This window comes from Schistocerca piceifrons, chromosome X (genome assembly GCF_021461385.2).
Source record: "Schistocerca piceifrons isolate TAMUIC-IGC-003096 chromosome X, iqSchPice1.1, whole genome shotgun sequence".
Taxonomy (NCBI): Eukaryota; Metazoa; Arthropoda; class Insecta; order Orthoptera; family Acrididae; genus Schistocerca; species Schistocerca piceifrons.
Genome location: NC_060149.1, coordinates 897,065,100 through 897,088,389, shown reverse-complemented (window position 1 = coordinate 897,088,389; position 23,290 = coordinate 897,065,100). Strand labels below are relative to the sequence as shown.

The 23,290-nt window shown below is 41.7% G+C and overlaps 1 protein-coding gene across 2 annotated transcripts in view; it reads left to right on the top strand.

Annotated features, from left to right (window-relative positions):
- LOC124722868 (rab-like protein 6) overlaps positions 1-23,290 on the top strand; it is a 180,751-nt gene that overhangs the window by 135,411 nt on the left and 22,050 nt on the right. The window contains exon 10 of one of the 2 annotated variants that reach the window (XR_007006454.1): positions 12,952-13,179. The exons of the other annotated variant lie outside the window; for it this stretch is intronic. The gene's annotated coding sequence lies outside the window, so the exon portion shown is untranslated. The remainder of the gene's footprint in view (positions 1-12,951; positions 13,180-23,290) is intronic. 2 annotated transcript variants of the gene reach the window in all.

The window sequence follows — 23,290 nt, the reverse complement described above, 5'->3', positions numbered from 1 at the left end:
GCTAAGTCTGACTGTTATGAAACTGGTGAGGCTCCCATATCTGTGTTCATAAAATGACATCTGATTGGCTGAATTACATCACGTACATGGTGCATGCTGAAGTGACACCCTCTTATCCCCTGACAACATTGATGAAGGCCATCAGATTCTCTAATGGCATCCTACAATGTCACTTAGCTGGAAGATGGATGAACTCTGGCTCCTGTGACAAATTTGTGAAGAATACGAGTCGTAGAGTCTGCCTTAAATAACTTACTCTGCAAAACTTAAGGATGAGATAGATATATTAATATAATATATTAATAATGCAATAGAAATGAATAAAAGTGCAAGAACTTGTTGGCAGAAGTCTCAAAGTCATGCAGAGAAAGCGGGATATCACATTGCATTAGGTCAGCATGACTATAGTACCAGATAGGGGTAGTCCTGCAGGATGAGGTGGTTGGTGGTTGAAGGAATGGGAAAAGGCAATGTGTGTGTCAGTCACCAAGCAGTTATGATTTACTGTGGTGACCTGGAGACAACATCTGGATGACTCCACATAGGGAAGAGTCATGGAAATTGGAAGGAGAGCAAAGTGTGATGAGTGTTGCCCAGAAGTTTGGCATTGCTCACAGCATTGTTTCACATGCATGGGAACCATTCAAAACCACAGTCACTGCTGACTGAAGAAGAGTAAGTGGTTGATAACGGTCAACTACGCCAGCAGATGAAGATAACTGCTACATTGTGCAACAGGCAAGAAGGTACCCCTGCCAAACTCTGCATGCAATTGCAACACATTTAACAGAACTAGAAGCCATGCAATCTCACACTTCACAGTGATATGGCAACTGCATGGGGGTAGTATTTTTGCCCAAGGACCAGTACATTGTTTTCTGTTGATACCCGCACATCTGCAGCTCCATTTGCAATGATACGTAGAGCATACAGACTGGACCTACAAGAGGTGGGGTCACATGCTCTTCTCAGATGAGAACATACACTCCTGGAAATTGAAATAAGAACACCGTGAATTCATTGTCCCAGGAAGGGGAAACTTTATTGGCACATTCCTGGGGTCAGATACATCACATGATCACACTGACAGAACCACAGGCACATAGACACAGGCAACAGAGCATGCACAATGTCGGCACTAGTACAGTGTATATCCACCTTTCGCAGCAATGCAGGCTGCTATTCTCCCATGGAGACGATCGTAGAGATGCTGGATGTAGTCCTGTGGAATGGCTTGCCATGCCATTTCCACCTGGTGCCTCAGTTGGACCAGCGTTCGTGCTGGACGTGCAGACCGCGTGAGACGACGCTTCATCCAGTCCCAAACATGCTCAATGGGGGACAGATCCGGAGATCTTGCTGGCCAGGGTAGTTGACTTACACCTTCTAGAGCAGGTTGGGTGGCACGGGATACATGCGGACGTGCATTGTCCTGTTGGAACAGCAAGTTCCCTTGCCGGTCTAGGAATGGTAGAACGATGGGTTCGATGACGGTTTGGATGTACCGTGCACTATTCAGTGTCCCCTCGACGATCACCAGTGGTGTACGGCCAGTGTAGGAGATCGCTCCTCACACCATGATGCCGGGTGTTGGCCCTGTGTGCCTCGGTCGTATGCAGTCCTGATTGTGGCGCTCACCTGCATGGCACCAAACACGCATACGACCATCATTGGCACCAAGGCAGAAGCGACTCTCATCGCTGAAGACGACACGTCTCCATTCGTCCCTCCATTCACGCCTGTCGCGACACCACTGGAGGCGGGCTGCACGATGTTGGGGCATGAGCGGAAGACGGCCTAACGGTGTGCGGGACCGTAGCCCAGCTTCATGGAGACGGTTGCGAATGGTCCTCGCCGATACCCCAGGAGCAACAGTGTCCTTAATTTGCTGGGAAGTGGCGGTGCGGTCCCCTACGGCACTGCCTAGGATCCTACGGTCTTGGCGTGCATCCGTACGTCGCTGCGGTCCGGTCCCAGGTCGACGGGCACGTGCACCTTCTGCCGACCACTGGCGACAACATCGATGTACTGTGGAGACCTCACACCCCACGTGTTGAGCAATTCGGCGGTACGTCCACCCGGCCTCCCGCATGCCCACTATACGCCCTCGCTCAAAGTCCGTCAACTGCACATACGGTTCACGTCCACGCTGTCACGGCATGCTACCAGTGTTAAAGACTGCGATGGAGCTCCGTATGCCACGGCAAACTGGCTGACACTGACGGCGGCGGTGCACAAATGCTGCGCAGCTAGCGCCATTCGACGGCCAACACCGCGGTTCCTGGTGTGTCCGCTGTGCCGTGCGTGTGATCATTGCTTGTACAGCCCTCTCGCAGTGTCCGGAGCAAGTATGGTGGGTCTGACACACCGGTGTCAATGTGTTCTTTTTTCCATTTCCAGGAGTGTATGTAGCTTGACTAGTGACTTTGGATGCACCCTCATATAGCGAGAGGTGGGAACACACAATGCACCCAGGAACGTTGTCGAACATGATTGTTTTCATGGTGAGCAATAATGTTGCATTCGCTTACTGACGTTCAAGTCTTTTAACATGGTGCACTCACTGGTCAATGAATGGAGGAACACATGTCACTCTACTCCTCCCCCTTCTGCATCTTTCCAGGGGTGTATTCAACCCAGACTTTATTTTTATGTATAATAATGCGAGACTGCATCGAACAGCTCAGCTGGAGGAGCTCTTGAAACGAGAGGATATTCGGTGAATGGCCTCGCCTGTCCATTCCTTCAACTTAAAGCCCTTTGAGCATGTATTGGATGCAATGGGGAGATGTTTTCCAGCACACCCATATGCACCAGCGATGATCCAACAATTGTCAAATGTACAGGTGGACGAGTGGAACACTGTTAAGAACCATATTCTGCCTTTTGTAATGTCCAGGGAACCATCATAAACACGCTGACTTCAGTGTAAGAATTGTCTTTGAATAAAACTGTCATTTCTGTTCATCTCACTGTGTACTTCTTTCAGTTGTCTTCTATATTATATTGTAGCAGTTCTTTTTTTTTTCTTTTTTTTTTTAAATGTCCAAGTTTCGTCAAGCTTCCCAGTAACATGTCATGTGAAAGCTACTTTTGTCCTTATGTTTTGCATGCCAATGTACAGAAAGATGGCATACCACTGAAACCAACCATCTGTGTTATCAGCTCTCCCCTTCATACAAGGTGGAAAAGTATTTAACCGAAGTATAGGCATCTACACTAAGGTGACAAAAGTCACAGGATAATGATATTTGCACATACAGATGGTGGTAGTACCCCATACACAAGGTATAGAAGGGTAGTACATTGGCAGAGCTGTCATTTCTACTCAGGTAATTCATGTGAAAAGGTTTCTAATGCGATTATGGCCACACAACAGGAATTAAAACAGGCTTTGAAAGTAGAATGGTAGTTGTAGCTAGACACACAGAACATTCCATTTCATAAATTGTTAGGTAATTCAATATTGCAAGATCCACAGTGTCAAGAGTGTGCCAAGAATACTAATTTCAGGCATTACCTCTCACCACAAACAATGCAGTGGCTGATGGCCTTCAGTTAACGTCCGAGATCAGCAGCATTTGCGTAGAATTTTCAATACCAACAGATAAGCAACACTGCTTCAAATAACTCCAAAAATCAAACAAACAGCTGACGCAAGTGCCTTTGCTAACAGCGTGACATCACCTGCTGCATCTTTCTGGGGCTCGTGACCAATCAGTTGGATCCTTGACAAGCGGGAAACTGTGGTCTGGTCAGATGAGTCCCTATTTCAGTTGGTAAGAGCTGATTAAATGGTAGGAGTGTGGTGCAGACCCCATGAAGCGATGGACCCAAGTTGTCAACAAGGCACTATGCAAGCTGGTGGTGGCTTCGTAATGGTGTGGGCTGTGTTTACTTGGAATGGACTGGGTTCTCTGGTCCAACTGAATTCATCATTTACTGGAAATGGTTATGTTTGGCTACTTGGTGACCATTTGCAGCCATTCACGGACTTCTTGTTCTTAAACAATGATGGATTTTTTTATGGATGACAGTGCGCCATTTCACAGGGCCACTGTTGTTTATGACTGGTTTGAGGAACATTCTGGACAATTCGAACGAATGATTTGGCCACCCAGATTGCCCAACACGACTCCCATGAACATGTATGGGACATAATTGAATGGTCAGTTCATGCACAAAATCCTGCATTGGCAACACTTTCACAGTTATGGATGACTATAGAGGCAGCATAGCTCATTAGTTCTGCGGGGGTCTTTCAATGACTTGTTGAGTCCATGACAAGTTGAGTTGCATTGCACATGGCAAAAGGATGTCCAACATGATATTAGGAGGTATCCTATGACTTTTGTCACCTCAGTGTATAGTAGACCACTGTAGACCCATATTTAGACTTAAAGAACTGCATGTTTAACCATAAATTGTATAAATAAATCTTTACTGTGTACCAGTTTCTGTCAATGAGATCATCATCACTGGAAGAAGAGGCAAATGCATTAGATGGAAAAGCAATTCATCTTTCACTTAGAAGTTTGAAAGTCCTCTGTGTTACAGTGACTGGTTGGGTGGTTGATTTGGGGGAGGGGACCACACAGCAAGTTCATCAGTCCTATTGGATTAGGGAAGGAAATCAACCATGTCCTTTCAAAGGAACCATCCCGGCATTTGCCTGAAGAGATTCAGGGAAATCACAGAAAACATAAATCAGGATGGCCGGACGGGGTTTGAACCGTTGTCCTCCCGAATGCAAGTCCAGTGTGTTACAGTGACTGTACGTGTCCATCTATTGTGTATCATGACCTTAAATAGCAAGAAATTGGTCTTACAGTAACACATGTAAAGGACCTATCATGAAGATTTCTCTGCAGTTTGGCATACTGTGGAAATTATTATGAAATTACTGATGAAACAACCATGCGTTCACCCCTTTCGCCTATCATAGATAATTTTTTTCGTGGAGGATTTCGAAGAATGAGCATTGAATAGTGCTCTCATCCATCCAGCCTGTTTCTTCAGATATGTCGATGAAGCAGTTCATTGACCATATGAACATTATATGTCTTAACATATTTACAGCAGAATGGAGGAGGACAGGAAGTTGCCTTTCTTAGATGTATTGGTCGAACAAAAAGCAGAGTGACAATACAGCCATTCTGTCTATTGAAAACCAATGCACACAGACATACCTCCGTGGATGTAGCTTTCGTGATCCATCTCAGAAGAGCGCTATGCTAAGCACCCAAATAGCTAGAGCCAAGACTATTTTAGACAAGGAGCACCTTGTATCCAAGGTTAACTATTTCAAAAGGAACAAGCATTCTGTCTGTGATATTACTTCAACACTGTCGAGGAAACTGAGACACACACAAAGCAATTCAATGAAGCCATTAGGACCCACACATAGTGCAGCTTCCATTCTACAGTACAACAATAACTAAAATAGGTAGAGTCTTAACCAGGCAATGAATCGGACTGGCCATCTGGCCACCTAAAAAAATTAAAGAAATGTTGCATCCTGTTAAAGATACCAGGGGATTTGTAATATTCCTTGCAAGTGTCATAACAGTTACCTAGGTCACTCTATGCGAACTATTGCTGATTGCCGTGTTGAGCATCATAATAGTAAATAATTTGAGGGAGTAAGCAAGAGTTCCTGAATATCATCAGTAGGTCTACACCCACAAGCAGAGCATGAGAAGCCATTGGGAGAATTTCCAGGTGGAACTCACAACTGCCAACAGCATCTGCATGACAGCAGGGGTGCCTCTTAACATCACTGAGAGACATTGCTCAGGTTATAGCTGAACTGTACAAGACCATTACAGCTGATTCTAGCCAGAATCCAGCTTCCCGTCATTATTGGGAGATGCAGGAAAGGGTTGGTTTTGATTTTCGTTCCACCAAAGTTGAAGAATACAACTAACCTTTCTCTGTTTGGGAGTTGGATTCTGCTCATCATATTGTGCCCAGTCATGACCTGATAATGTACAGCATGTTGAAACAGTTGAACCCAACTCTTTAATGAAATCTGGATGACAGGAGACTTTCCCAACTTGTGGAAAGAATCTGATTTAATCACAATTTTAAAACCAGTGAATAATTGGACTAACCCCAGTAGTTATCACACTGTCAGCCTCGCAAGCTGCATAGGAAAGACAGTGGAGTATATGGTCAACCAATGACTAGTGTGGATTCTCGAAACCAGGTCACTTCTCATTCGCTCCCAGTGCGGGTTCAAGAGGTATAATTCCAGTCTCAATAACTTGATCCTGCTCGAAGTTACAATTCAACAGGCTTTCGTACATTACCAACACCTTTTCGGTTTACTCTTTGATTTGGGAAAAGTCTATGCTATTAACTGGAGCCATAATATTTTGTTGTAGCTTTGCAGGCGGTATTTCCTTGGAAATCTCTCCACATTCATACAGCCCTTCCTATCAGATATGTATTTTTGGTACAAGATCGGGAATGTCCTGTCTGAATACCCTATCTGGCCATTTTAAGCAGGGCAACGGCGTCCCTCGAGGAAGTGTTTTAGGTGTAGTAGCGTTCACCATTTCAATCAACAGTATTACGTGCACAAGGCATCCTGCACAGTGTTGTTTTTGTTTGTGGATGACTTCTCCATCTGCTGTGCCACCACCAAACTTGCAATGGCTAATCATCAGTTACACTTGATGATCAGGTAGCTGGAAGAATGGTCAAACATATTAGGCTTTAAATTCTCTTTGGAGAAAGCTCTATGTGTGTTGATTTTAAATGCTCCCACTCTTTTTAATTCACTTGTTTTAAAACTGGGTAATACCATTCTCACTTTTAAGGAAAAGATGAAATATCTGGGTCTCACTTTCGATGAGAGTCTGACATGTCTGCCCCATCTTAAAGAACTGAAGATCAGATCCCTCGGGGCTTTGACCATCATTAAATACGATAATGATGGAAGCTGAATAAATGAATTAAAATTTGTACCATGGCCGGATTATGGCAATAAATTCCTCGTCTTCTCATATTCCCAAAGTGCCCTACTTTCTATTGGTCATATGTACTCAACAAATCAGATGGGACTTGAACCCAGCCGTGGCACAAATTTTAATTCATTTATTCAGGTTCCATCATTATTGTAGATAAAGATGAGACTTAAATGTCTTGAGGAAAATTTAATTATAAAATCTTTAGATGCGTTAGTGATAGGTAGTCAACAGAGCACGTCTATTCTGACTTTGTAAAGCATTTGTGTGACCCCTGCTTGAATATGGATGCTAGATTTGTGGATCAGCAATGCCTTCATACCTGAAAATGCTGGACACAATTCACCATGAGGGTATTAGGCAGTCAACAGCGACTTGTTGCACAAGTCCAGGTTGTGTGCCAAGGCTGGTAAGCCTCCACTGTTTATTCAAAATTTTCTCCTTGTGGCACCCAAGCATATAGGGCTCTTTCCATTCCCTAATCATCAGCATTCATCTCCGTTGCACAGCCGCCACTAGAACATCTGTTCTGTAACTGTCCACGGGCAAATTAAACCATTTGGTATCAGTGTGAAGTAGAGCCTTTGGTTACCACAGGTGAAGTGTACTGGGGTCCAAAGCTGGGAGTGGAATATGGGATTCCCCTGGCTGCTGATGAGGCTTAGGTTACTTTTTAAATTGACTGAATATAGGAATAATTGTACCCCAGAATATATTATTAAAATTAAATTTAACGACATTTTAAACCACCAACTGGATTTATTAGTGCTTACACAGACTGGTCTAAGCATGGGGATTTGTATCGGTTGCTCCATTGTGTTCTCTGACAGTGTCCCCAGGACAGGGCTCCCAAAACAGTTTTCAGTTTATTATGCAGAATTGTTTGCTGTCCTGTCCTGAGGGCACTAGAGCAGATGAGATGGTATTGCGGCAATAAATTCCTTATCTGCTTAGATTCCCAAAGTGCCCTACTTGCTATTGGTCATATGTACCCAGCATATCAGATGGTTCAAGAAATGCAGGATGCTCTCTGCCTTCTGCAGCAACAAGGTACAAAATAATTTTCTGCTGGGTTCCAGGGCACATAGGGGTCAGGGGAAATGAACTTGCTGCTGCTGTTGCCAAGGAGGCTTGCTACCTTCCATCTTCTGCTTGCTGTTCAGTCCCCCTTCAGGCTATTGCCATATTTGTGACCCAGAAGACCATGTGTTGGTGGGGAGGCTCAGTGGCTGGAAGTGAGGAATAATAAGCTGCTTTCAGTAAAACCATCAGTGCAATCATGGCTTCTGACCCTCAGACAACAATGAGCTGAAGAAGTAGGTCTTAAAAGGGTTAAAGCAGGACTTTGTCAATTGAAACCTGGCTTTATCTTGTCCCAAGTAGCCCCAGTGTGTCACAGATGTGGAACACAGCTGTCGATATGACATATTTTAATTGAGTGTGTTTTATATGACAACTCGAGGGCAAGCTTGGAGTGGGACACTGCCCATTGATGCAGGGCTTTCTCTTACACCCCCAGTGTGTCGATACAAAGTATTTTAATTGAGTGTGTTTTATATGATGACCTGAACACAGATGTGTGTGTTATCTTAACTGATAGTAAGGTGAGTGTAGTTTCTGTTTTAAGATTTTGTGTGATGTCAGGACTTTTCCCACAATATTGGGTGTGAGTTTTAATGTGTTGCAGAGTGGCTCAGTCACCAATTATTTCTAAGTAGTCACTTAGCCACAGTCACCTGTCTGTCCTCTTTTTAACTATGTCTGTACTGATATTTTATCCTTGCTTAATAGCAAAAGATAAATCTAGTTATTCTGTTGTGTTTTGTCCAAATGTATGATTGTTCTTTTACAATTCTCACAATGTCAGGACTGTGTTTTCAATAGTCATGTGAGGATACAACTTGATTTTAAAATTTGTTATTTTTTAATAGATGTTCACCATCCTCCTTTGCAATTATTTCAAGCAAGGGTGCTGATGACCTCACCATTTAGTACCCTAAACTATTAATCATCACCACCTTCAATAGCTGCAGGCAAGGCCCCCTTCAGATCTTGGATGAGGCTCCCCAGCAGACATACCGAACACACATTGGACTCCTTTTCAGCCCTGAATTCTATTTCCCTAAGGGGCTCCATAGCGCATGTAACATTGGACTTCCCAATAACTAGCAAACCTGTCCCCCTGTGTGCCTGCTTGGATCCTGCTGGAAGAGTGGCCACCTGTTGACTCACAGGGTGAATGGATGACACCAGCCAGCCACATTCACTGTCTGCCTCAAGTGATGTGAACGTGACTCACATTGCCACTCATTTTGTGGCGAGCACAGTTCCCCATATCAAGTACAATGGAAGGTGCCTCAGCAGCATAGCCCACGGGCAAAACAAGCGACACCTGAGGTGTCCCATGCGACATGCCAGTTTCCCGCCAGTGCTACACCGTGAGGCAGCAGCCTGTGATGGCTGACTATGGCCAACAGCATTTTCAGCTATTCACTGTCTGTGTCCACTCACTGCATGTGCATTCTGTATTCATCCTAGCATGTAAGAGTACTACTCAACTAAATGTAATATATAGAATGTGTGTTTAGACTGAGAGCTGCTGCTGCTGCAGCTGCTGCTGCTTTCTACCCTGTTCTGCTGGAGCTCTACAGAATATTTACTGTTTGAAAAGCTCACAGAATTAAGTAAATGAAGCAAGACTTAACGATTGCAGCAGTGGGAAACTATGGTAAAACAGTAGCTGAGTGGACACAAGTGACAGCAAAATACACAACCTCTTATACAAAATAAATAATCCTGCTAAACACAGTTAAAGAAACAGGTAGTGTGTATTTCTGTTCAGAAGCATGAAAGAATACTACAAAACCTAATGATTTATGCAATATGTGGACAAACTGAGAGCTGCTGCTGCTACTGAAATCCACCCTGCTCTACAACTGGAGGCCTACTGGGTCTGATGGAATAAAAATAACTTTGGCAGTAGAAATACTTTTAGGGAATTACTCAAGATGAATAAGTGACCTAGTTTGATTCTCTAATCATAATATCAACTAAATCACAGAAAAAATGTTGAGATATAGACTATGTATCTTGCCTGTTTATTAGATACTATATGTGTACAACAGTTCAGATTAGTTTCTTTCCCCTCCAAGAAACCCATACCAGTATATAGGGCTATACTTTTAAATGACTGATAATGTCTCATTTAAATAAAATTCTTCTTGAAATGTTGTGCTTAAAGATTGTCTGAATGTTGTGCCCAAATTTTAATGTTCGTAGTCTCTCAATTGTGGTGCATTCATTTTTTCCAGTTTTGTATGTAGGAGGTTTTGTAACTGAAATAGTATTAGGCTGGGTTTATAAGAATCTCAAATAATAGTAGCTATGTGGAGACTTCATCATTAAGGTAGCATGCACTTCCGAAGATAAAAAGTGTCAGATTATCTCTTAGATTTGTAAGATCTGACTAAGATGGCTCATTTTCCAACTGAGGTACTAGAAGTAGCTTCAAAGCTATATATACAATAAGTAATGCAATACATTTTTTTTTTCTTTTCAGTTGATAAAATGCAGAATTTGTAGTGGGATATCGTGGAATATTCCTGCTTCAGACCCTATAATTTCATGAAGTTAGTTCCAATAGGTGGTGGCACTATATGTGGCCTTCAAAATGGCATCTGTAACAGAGGTGTAGTCCAAGTAGAGAGCTGTCATTGAGTTTCTTTTATTGGAAAACCAGGGCATCACATATTTTCATAGGCACTTGCAGAATGTCTGCAGAGACCTGGCAGTGAACAAAACACAGTGAGTCATTCGGCCAGACGTTTGTCATAATCGCAACAAGTTTGCGCAGTCCTGTCCGATCTCCTTCATACCGGTGGGCTGCACACAGCTGTAACTCCTGCAGTCTTGGAACATGTGGACACTCTCATTCAAAGTGATCAACAAATAACATCAAACACGTCGGTGCACAACTGGACATTTCTGTCGGTAGTGCTGACACTCTTGTCCACCAGATGGGCTTCTCAGAGGTGTGCCTGCTGGGTTCCTTGCTGCCTAACAGAAGAGCATAAAGAGCAAAAAGGACCATGCTCGCAGAATTGCTTGCATGTTACGAGGCCGATCACAACAATTTTTTGTCAAACATCATCACAGGCTGTGAAATAAGGGTTCATAACTTCAAAACGGAGAGAAAACAGCAATCCTTGGTGTGGCACCACATGACCTCTCCTCTGAAGAAAAAGTTAAAAGCTGCACCCTCAGCCAGTAAAGTCATGGCAGTGGTCTTCTGGGATTCTGAAGGGCTTGTTTTGTTTGCAATTATTAACTCTTGAGGTGTGTTGTGCTAACCTCAGGAAATCGAAGAAATGGCTTCAGCATGAGGGGACTGATGACTATAGATGTTAAGTCCCATAGTGCTCAGAGCCATTTGAACCATTTTTTGAGCTTCAGCATGTGTGTTGGCACAAAAATGCAAACAAACTTCTCCTCCTCCATGACATCACAAGGCCTCGCACAAGTCTGTGCACTGAGAGGAACTCACAAAATGTCATTGGACTGTTACTCATCCAAGCCCGGATCTCGCACCTTCTGATTTCCATCTATTTGACCCAATGAATGATGCATTCCCCGGGAAGCATTACATGTATGATGGGAAGGTTATTGATACAGCAAGACGTTGGCTCGTATGTTGACAGGTAGAGACAGCCATACGGTCCCTCCCAGTAAGGTGGCATAAGGCTATCATACGGAACAGAGATTTGAAAAATAGGGTTTTGTGGTGAAAACAGTCGAGTATAATTTGGTGTACTGGAATCCAGAATAAAACCAACCTGCTTCCACAAAGAAATGTCCAAACATTTTTAGGCAACTGTCTACAGCATGAACATATTTTAGAAATGCCTGTTAACATGACTGTATTGAATTTTACACATTTATTGTGACTAGCTTCAGTTCTTCAATCATCATCAGTAACTATACCAAATAGAAATAAACAGTACATGTTACTGATGAAAAATACACATCCCGTAGTCATTAAGTCTGAACATTATACATAAAGATACTCAAAAGATATTCTTATGAAGCAAAAAACAATACGACTTTTATATTTGAAATATCATGCTACAGATGATGCCATACAACAGGGCATATTGTGATACACATTAATAGTTATCAGTGAAATATTGTGACTCATTCCACTTAGATACAGAGACTGGGCATGAAGGATGCTTGTAGAACCACAGTAACATTTATTACTCATTTGTCTGTTTGGTATGGTCCCTCAATGATGGTTGAAAATTGAAACCAGTCGGAATAAATGTGTAAAATTCAATACAACAAAGTTAATGTGTATTTTCTAAAAGAAAAAAAAAAAGTGTTTCATTACTTATTGAACATCCCTTGTAGTATTTCTGGGGGCTTGTCATTAAATGTGGATAGTTTAATGGTAAAAATTATTAACAATTTCTCACATCCTGCATCCCAAATTCTAGATATGAAAGGTATCAAAATGAAAAAAGTCTGATGTATGCACTCAGTAAATTTGTAAAATAAAGGAATCTACAGCATAGTCACTGAAAAATGTTCTTACAAAACATATGTGGTAGGAAATCTGCATATTCAGTTATTAAAAACCATCTTACATTTTATTAATATCTGAAAAATGTGCTGCTAAGCATCGTTTATAGATAATTAAAGGAATAAAGAAATTTTATAATATAGAGACAACTATTGTGTCAAGAGAATAAAGACATGTTCAGACCAGATTAAAATGATCCAGTTCATATTGGATACATATTGAAGACACAATAGAGTACCACAGTTATGATACCATTGCTGCAGAAAAATAATTCTAAGGCATTTGTCAAAAATGTGTCATATATTCAATAACCAGTCTCTGCCATTAGTTGGTATGATAAACTGAAATGTCGCTAGCACAGACAAGTACTTAAAAACTATTTCTTTGAGACCTTTATTTCAGATCCACCTAAGGGAAATTAACAGCCAGGAGATTGAATCAGTTGTTGTATAATTGAAAATGAAGATTCACGTGGATGTGAGCCAATTTCAAGAAAGCTACAACACACTATCTTGTAATGAACCATCTGTGTAACATGCCTTTCAGGATTGGTCACTTTCCTCACAACTTAAAATGTGTGGTTCTGACACAGCTATATATGGACGAGAAGTGGGAGTGCATATTGCAAGGGTGGGTAAATGGACACATGCTGTTCAGTATGTGTGTACTATTGCATGTGAATCTGCATGTGTGTGGATGTAGAGTAGGGAACTCCTTTCGGATGCATAACAGCAGCTGTAACTATGTACCAGAAATAATCAAAGTGACAATAATCTACATATGAGCAAGAGCTCAGTATGTGAGTGAGTGGGAATCTTGTCAGCTTCAATTCTGGACAGTTATAAGCTAGTATGAGTAATAAAATATTGCCAAAAGGAAGTGAAAATATTGTGTAGAAAACAGAAGTCATGCATTTCAGTGAACATAATTTAGATCATCCACAGTATAGTTGTATATAATTAGTTGGTTGGCAGTGCAGTGTGTTGTGTATGGTGAAGTGGAAGAGCTTGGTGCTTTTGGTGAATGGACAAATTTTTCATTTTATGTTGTATGTAATTGATGAAATGTTAATGCAGAAGTCAGAAAAATATAGAAACAGCAGAAAATCTCAAAGTTGTCAAGAATGAAATACACTCCTGGAAATTGAAATAAGAACACCGTGAATTCATTGTCCCAGGAAGGGGAAACTTTATTGGCACATTCCTGGGGTCAGATACATCACATGATCACACTGACAGAACCACAGGCACATAGACACAGGCAACAGAGCATGCACAATGTCGGCACTAGTACAGTGTATATCCACCTTTCGCAGCAATGCAGGCTGCTATTCTCCCATGGAGACGATCGTAGAGATGCTGGATGTAGTCCTGTGGAATGGCTTGCCATGCCATTTCCACCTGGTGCCTCAGTTGGACCAGCGTTCGTGCTGGACGTGCAGACCGCGTGAGACGACGCTTCATCCAGTCCCAAACATGCTCAATGGGGGACAGATCCGGAGATCTTGCTGGCCAGGGTAGTTGACTTACACCTTCTAGAGCAGGTTGGGTGGCACGGGATACATGCGGACGTGCATTGTCCTGTTGGAACAGCAAGTTCCCTTGCCGGTCTAGGAATGGTAGAACGATGGGTTCGATGACGGTTTGGATGTACCGTGCACTATTCAGTGTCCCCTCGACGATCACCAGTGGTGTACGGCCAGTGTAGGAGATCGCTCCCCACACCATGATGTCGGGTGTTGGCCCTGTGTGCCTCGGTCGTATGCAGTCCTGATTGTGGCGCTCACCTGCACGGCGCCAAACACGCATGCGACCATCATTGGCACCAAGGCAGAAGCGACTCTCATCGCTGAAGACGACACGTCTCCATTCGTCCCTCCATTCACGCCTGTCGCGACACCACTGGAGGCGGGCTGCACGATGTTGGGGCGTGAGCGGAAGACGGCCTAACGGTGTGCGGGACCGTAGCCCAGCTTCATGGAGACGGTTGCGAATGGTCCTCGCCGATACCCCAGGAGCAACAGTGTCCCTAATTTGCTGGGAAGTGGCGGTGCGGTCCTCTACGGCACTGCGTAGGATCCTACGGTCTTGGCGTGCATCCGTGCGTCGCTGCGGTCCGGTCCCAGGTCGACGGGCACGTGCGCCTTCCGCCGACCACTGGCGACAACATCGATGTACTGTGGAGACCTCACGCCCCACGTGTTGAGCAATTCGGCGGTACGTCCACCCGGCCTCCCGCATGCCCACTATACGCCCTCGCTCAAAGTCCGTCAACTGCACATACGGTTCACGTCCACACTGTCGCGGCATGCTACCAGTGTTAAAGACTGCGATGGAGCTCCGTATGCCACGGCAAACTGGCTGACACTGACGGCGGCAGTGCACAAATGCTGCGCAGCTAGCGCCATTCGATGGCCAACACCGCGGTTCCTGGTGTGTCCGCTGTGCCGTGCGTGTGATCATTGCTTGTACAGCCCTCTCGCAGTGTCCAGAGCAAGTATGGTGGGTCTGACACACCGGTGTCAATGTGTTCTTTTTTCCATTTCCAGGAGTGTAGTTTTTTGTTCTCTGTTTTCATGATATCCACAATATGCTGTGCTTAACTCCCCCCCCCCCCCCCCATTTTATTTTTTATTTGATTATGTTATGACATAACTTTCAAGGTCAGTTACATGATTAGACACTCAAGCGTAGCTGATCCTCAACTCCCAGTTTCGGGTCACATGTACAAGAAAGCTGCCAAAAACTACAATATACACACATCAAAATAAGTTTTCCATCACCAGAACATGTCATGTAGGTGTGTTGCTATTTTGACTGTTCCTGTACTGATTGGAAGATCACCCCTGACATTGTTCGTAAACATACACAAAGTTACTTTAAACACTAACTAAAGGTAGAACATTACACTCTAGTGAATTGCAGCATTCCATTTGAAGGTAAAGAACAAGTATGGATGCATTGAGGAACAGTAGAGTGAACATCCATCATGCCACGAAGGACAACCGTGACCAACGATTGGGTCAGCATGACCGTGTCAACTGCAGAACCAGGGAAGTTGCTTGACAAGTGTACTGTAGTCAAAGTGATGTGGTGCAAACATGGAATTGGTTCCACTTGACAGGTAGTGTTCAGGACAGGTCATCCTCATCCACAGGGGCACACGATGACCAATACCTATGACTTTTGAATCAAAGGAAGTATGGGCGTAGTGTTCTAGGACTGAATTTGGTGTCAGGTATTGCATGGAATTGTTGCCAGGCAATTGCATAATACGAATCTCCATTCTCAACTACCATGGTAAGCAGCACATCATACACCACATCACCATGGACTCCCTTACAGGTAGGTAAGAAATCATGCAGAATCAACCCCAGGATTGGCATTGGGTGGTGTTTATGGATAAGTGGTGGAGTGATGTTGGGTTATCATTACATGGGGCCACCTTACGATTCTCGTGATTGTTGAGAGAAATCTCACTACTCTACAGTACTGGGACAGTAGTCTGTAACCAATAGTGGGATCATATTACTGACAATTCAATGACAGTTTCATCTTTTCATCTTTATGGATGCTAACTCGCATTCTCATCATGCTGTTCTCATGAAATTGTTCTTTTTGCATGCTAGGATCACCAGAATGGAGTGAACTGCCAGTTCCCCGAATGTGAACCTATTTGAATATGTGTGGGGTCAGTTTAAATGAACTGTTTTTGGGCATTGATAAAGACCATGTACTTTGCACGATTTGCAAAGAATCACCACTGTAAAGTGGGACAGTTTGGTCCAGGGGTTTCATCAGTGGTATGGCATGATTTATTCAATCCTGTATCTGAGCAAGGGGACATTCCACCACATATTGACATTGCTCAGGTGTATTGTGAAAAACATCCTATGGGAAACAGATGATTGTATCATTACACAAATGTTTATTTTTTTCTTTTTTTGGACACATTTCAGTTGAATACGTATGCATGCTTCAGAGCCAATTTTTGATTTCTGTGCCATGAATTTCAAAATAAAGGAGTGATGCAAAACTTTTGTTTATATGTGCATTTAATGGAAGCTATTAAAGGAAATTCTGCACTGATTAAATCAGATTTGGTACAGGTGTGTCCATTGTGGAGCACAGTATCAAGAGCATGGTCTGTTATGACACTGAAGCATCCAGTCTAAAGTTCTTGGCTTATTTTTGATTGAGACAACAGGTTTCATGTAGGATGGAATATTCCTTTCTATCTTAGTGGAAAACTGGGCAGCACAGCAAAAATGCAAATTTAGATCATGTACTGTACAGATAATCTTGCAGCCTTTGGGGTCAATGCATAAATAAGGAAAGCACACTGTGACCATGTCAAGGGTTGCAGCATTCCATTAGTAAAGCAGTGTTGAAATTGATCAGTAGAGTTCCACAGCAAGATAGTCTAACTCTATAACTGTCATGTTGAACTCTGAAGTCTTTTAGTATACAGTGAAAGGCATGTCATAGGGAATAGTGGAATTCTTCTGTCACATATCATAAATCGGGGCCCTAAATATTGGTATCAGTGGGATGGTACGGACTACATACATTTAGTTGTTGTTTCAGCTGCTATCCTAATTACAGTTGTCTCTTCTCCATATGGCAGTTCAGGTCACTGTTTTTTTGCAACTATAACAGAGCAACACAACATGTTTGTTGTTCTGAAAGAATGAGAAGGAAGGATTACGAAGGCACACACTCTATAAAAAAATTGTGGTTTAGAGTTTTTGTTCACACTTCAGACTCTGCCAAATAGTTTCAGAATAATATCTCCTTATTTTCTTGAGGTGGCAACTTTCCAAAAATCAGTAACTATTAGGAAAAAATGAAAATGTAGGTCAAAATTTCATATGTTTCGTGACTCGTGTATCATTATAGTATAGTACTTTTTTCCTATTATTTCTCTCACAGTATTATCATCTAGATAAGGAGGCCCCTCCAAGCTTTGTTAATGAATCTGTGGTGCTATACTTGTAAAACTCTTTAACTATAGCCGCAGGAGCAAATGTTATTGTTGGCACCTTCTTAACCCTGCTGTAGTCACGGGAATTTCTGTTACATTATTGGTCACATAGGTGACAGCTGTCAGCCACTATTGTTTTCAATGTTATTTTAGTGATGATGAAACAAAATGGGTTTTACACTTGCCTAATGGTATGGGATTCAGTTAATTACTGAACTTCTTACTTGAATGCACTACACTTATTAAAATAGTCACACACAACCTACTTTAATGAAAACAAACAAAAGTGAATTTATATTGCAGCAAAAATGGATAATAAGTTTAGCTTCTGAACAGTACACTGCAATACCTGTATATGAGCCTCACTAATATAGCAATTAAACCAATACTTTCAAAAGTACATTTTGGTACATGTATTATTTTGCTCCACACTATCCAAACAATTGACACAAACTTCCTTCAAATGATCAGGTCAGGTCCGCTTACTGCACCTAACACACCACTTCCTGGTTGATTTGTCCCATGATCTGTCAGACTTAAAACATCTTCCCATTTTCCCCTATCCTTTTCTCCTGCGGCCTGTTTACAGTCTCTTCCATTCCAAGTAGTAAAAGTCCATGCCTCCTGATCTTAGGAACATGTGGTGCTTGATATCTGCTTTCTGTTTGGGACTTTATAATCTCCCATGCAAGATTGGTTAGGAAAAAAAGTTCTCTTCAGTGCTTTGTCGGTTTTTATTGAATTTATATATGCAAAATGCATTTATTGCAGCTAAGTTTAGTAGATTGTAGAACACTACCTAGGCCAGTGCCTTGAATTTCAAGCCACATTATTTTTTTGACACAGATGATCAGCCAAGTTCACGCCAACATTTGTCATGTTGTAAAACGTTATGATCTCGGGTGTTTTTGCATCCCCTGTATTGCTGTTGATAACATTGTCGTGGTGAATTGTATAAATTGCAAGGGCAACTTTATTCATCTTCAGACAGTATGACACAAGGGTTTTGTGGTTTTGAAAGCCAAAAATTGGAGATTTTTCATATCTTCGTTTATTTAGAAGAAACTCCAAAGAAACTTCGCATTTATTTCAGTGAAGTTTGCTCCCATCAGTAAGACCCTTATCTTTGAGACTTTCAGCAGAGAATACGTCGAAAACCAGTTATTGGTGGTTAAATTTCTGTTAATGCTCGCAATTAGCTCCACCATTGTTATTACATCATGTTGGTTTAATTGTTGTGTTAGTGAGGCTGATATACAGGTGTTGCAGTGTATTGTTCATAAGGTAAACTTATTATTCATTTTTGCTTTGTTTGCAAGGTCCATTGAACTGTGAACCTACATAGGTTTCTAAATGTACTGTATATGCTGTCTTAGCGTCAACTAAAGCAAATGTTTTCAGCCCATACTTAGCGTGTTTGCTAAGTATGAACTACTGAGAAGGACTTTTACCCAAAACGCTAACAGTTTTTCATCTACAGTAAGGAACTCACTTGGCAAGAAGTATTTCTGTAAATTATGTTCTATTATTTCAGACACTTCTTTCACTTATGGGAGCTAACTTTTTTCATTTCTCAAGTTTCTGTCTCTCATATCATCAAAACGTAAGCATTGTAAGAAAAAGCAAAATCTTTGTTCATTCATTGATAAGTAATATGAATCTAGGCCATTGCCTATGAAATTGTCCCACATTTGATGAATATTTTTTCTAGGTAATCTCGTTGTACCCATAAGATACAGTAAACCCCAAGATGTCCTGATTTCTGTTTCATACGTTGTACAGGCATCTCAATCCCTCGCAAATGGTGACCTGAGTGTTTCTATGTAAATATTTGTACAACTGGTTATTTTCCTAATGTCATTATTATCAGAGAAAAGCCAAAACTGGCTAGCTTCAGAATTTATTTCTCATGCTCCACTTTGCGGTCCAGAGAGATTACATTGGGTGCCGAAGTGCGTATGTTTGTTGAGGGCTTCTGTTTCAGCCATTTTGTGGCCTTATCTTTACACGAGAAATACCTTTCATTTGCATTGTCACTTAAAACATGCTATTCCATTATCTTCTGACATCTCTTGCTCAGAAGCTGAATGGTGATCACTAAGTTCATTAAACCAAACCAACCATGTTGCTTGATCTAAAGTTGTCTCAACATCCCACTATTTATTTGGTACAGACATTAAAATATTACCAGTAATTACAACTGTAAAAATTCAAAGAAAATGTGAGAATGAATAGAAATATAAGTGCAGTGTGAAGCATATTATACAATATTTAATATAGACAGTAAACTGAAAAATATAGACATTAAACTGAAAAATAAATACCTTGCCTATCGCAAAAGAAACAGAAATGGTAACACCATTAGTCACATGGGTGACAATTGTAACCAGAGCACACAATGTGGCTAAACAATAGCCACATTCAAACAACAATGGTGATATACTGACCTTTAAAGTGGAACTCTGAGCTAGAGAAATTCATATCTGTGGACACCAATTATGGGGGACAAAATAACAAAAAGAAAATCCCAGGGTGACATACATCACCTGCATGACTACTCAAGGGTTAACAAAAACGTGTGTATCAGACACAAGGCAAATGGCATGTTTTACCATTACACATGGTGGAATGTTTAATGATTAAGAGCAAACACAGAATTTCAGTGCATACTTACAGTCAGTAGGAACATGAGCAGTGTCACTGAAGATTGCTTTCTTATAGTTATTTAGCCTGCATGTCGCACTCACTGTAACTGATATACTGTAACTGTTGTTAACTGCTTCTCCTCAGAAGAAAAAGAACTTGGCATTGATTAAAGAAAGAAAAATATATATACATATAATCACAAGCATGACAAAAAATTCATACAATACAGATTTGCCAAGCCATTATTGAACATGTTAAAATACCAGCCATATTGCAAGACCATATGAAATCCACACTGCAGTGCAGTCTTGGCGGGGGGTAGGTACCACTGAATAGCGTCTGGAGATTGAAGAACCTATCATTGTGCATCAGTGGTGGTGGTTGGGGGGGGGGGGGGGGGGTGGAGGGGGGAGAGAAGGTTGCTGATGAAACTTGTCCAGATCAGGTGGGTCCAGGTATTCCAGGGCCCACTCAATAAGATACTGGGTCACAGTGCAGCTTTGTCTGCGACAGTGCTGTAACCTGCCATTTTCGTGGCTGCATGGAGCATGCATGGTAAATGGTCCCCATTTGCCTGTCGTAACTGCCTGGCTGGAAATGTGGAAGGTGTCTGTGTCAGAGGCCAGCTGCTGTGTTCATATGCTTATGGCTGTGCCTGTTGAGGCAGATGCAACTGATTTTGAAAATGTGAACTACCTGCTAGGATGCAGACCAGTGTCCAGAGATGGGTTGTCACAGGGGTGGACAGTTGTGCCCACTTGCTGATTGTGAAGCTTTTGTGAACTCAGTGACAGCTGAAGCCTTTCAGGATACTCGAGTACCCACAGTTGCCATTGGAGGTGGAGGATACACTCTGGCTTGTCCACCACTTGCAGCTACGCATATAGTTGATTCTGCTAACTGTGCCATTGGCCATCTGGAGACATCATAAGATACGTACATTGGTCAATCACAATGTGTCTTGACCCAAGTGCATGTCAAAACCTGTTGCCCAAACCACTGTTCTGACTGCGAATTGTGGACGGTATAGAGGTAGGCAGCAGTGTTTTTTTTTCTTTTCTTCCCCCCCTTTCTTTCTTTATTTTTTTTTTTTTTTAAACTGAGATTTTCTAGTCCTTAAGAATTTTTTTGCCTCACTATTTGACTGTTAGAGGAAGGGGTGGCTAAGAGGTGTTGAATAGTGTGTGAAGAGCAAAAACTCTACTAACAGGTGTTGTAGAGTGCCTGTAACTAGATTCAATTGAATTCCTATCGTATCTATAGTCTGACTCATCTGTGTCTTTCACTTCTTTGCTCAGTTAACACTTGCCGCCATCTCTGCTGATCCCAATCATCCAAGTCCTGAATAGATGCAATGCTGGAATACACAGTACAGAATCTTTTTGTGCATTCAGCATAGCTTGTAGTGTTTTTGTTTTTGTTTTTTTTTTTGCCATAGTCCTTTGATTTTCACTGACTCTGAATGATCCAACTAAGGTGTTGGTTCAGAACTTGCATCCAGATGCTTCAATAGAAACAAAATTGTAAGCAATAGGGGAGAAGGCTTCATAATGCATTTTTATATGTGAACTAATTCATAGTGAACCACATTCAGTTTGTCAGTGGTAATGTCACATTCCGATTAACTCTTTTTATTACTCATTCACAGTAGTTCTGTGATACAGCAGTCCCCAAGAGAGAGAAAAACTGTTGTTATAGGAAGAGAGAGATTATTACTAGGTGTCAGATTTTGTGTAAATGCATTCGTTTTTATTGTAGCCAATAAGTAGGCTCTTTTGGATGTGCAGTAAAATCTCAATTATCTGTAGTAATTGAGAACTTGAAAATATCAAATTCCCTGGATAATTCACAATTACAGTTCAGAGTAATGTATTACAGTTGTTCAGAAAGAAAAATTAATTACAGTGTCATAATTCAAATCGCTTAACTAATGTTTATAATAAATTCTACTTTAATCATCAAAGAATATGGGAAACTACATACTTATGGAGAATACGGTACAATCCCGTTTCATATTACATTACACTACTTTGAAGCAAATAGCCTTGATTAAATTTCTGTCTCAGTGAGGTAGCTTGTGTTTCACATATCACACTACAAATTTTATGTATCACCAACTTGTCAGAAAGGGGATTGTTGTGGTTTACACTTACTAACAGTCTTTATTCCATATTCGCTGGATAGACAAACAGTGAACAAGAAGTACATAATCACACAGTCAAAGGTTAGTCGAGGTCAGAGGTGATCCTTGTCATCACAGGGTGGCTGGTATGATATGCAGATCATATGGAGCAACAACGAGGATTGCCATTCCTAGCGGAGCGCCCACTTCCATCAGGCAGGTTGGCCACGGGATCTCGCCAGGTGATGCAGTGATCACCTCAAGGATGTAGCTTATTTCCAAAAATTTTGTTGTTGTGATCACTTGCAGTTCCATTGGTGGTGCAAGTGGCAAGTATGGTTTGATTTCAGACATTTGCGATAACTCCATCTCGCTGTGTGAGTATTTTACATCAGGGAGTCTGTTCTTACTGTTCCAGGTAGCCCAGTGACCCTTCAGCCCATTGAAGTGCTGATACATGACTGATTAGTGATTACTGTTTCTGGATTTAAAGAAGTGTTGTCATCTTCATCACTGTCATTCACCACCACATATTTCCCTTGTATTCGCTGAACAATAGCACTGTCACTCAACATCTCATGACCTGGCTCATTGCGCTCAACATAAAACCATTCAGAAATATTTCTTTTATTAACAGTTTCACAACCTGGAGTGCTTTTCAAAACAGTACTTAATGTTGCTTATGAGCACTCTTCTTTGTCATTAGAATTACTGGTTTCATCAGTTTTAGGATTAATGTTTTCCCATGACTTGTGTATGACTGATTGTTTTACTTTACTTCATGATTTTATAAATTACGTCTAGCAATTAATTGTTTCCAGAATGTTCAAAGATTGCTACCCCTCATCAATAAGTTTTTGTAGCAGACTTCCTCTATAAATTTTCTTCAAGGCAGCAGTGACACCGTAAACCATTGCTGGATTAAGGCTATCACATTGTAATGTAATTATTTTGCAAATATCAACCCATGATTCAATTTCAGAGCATTTT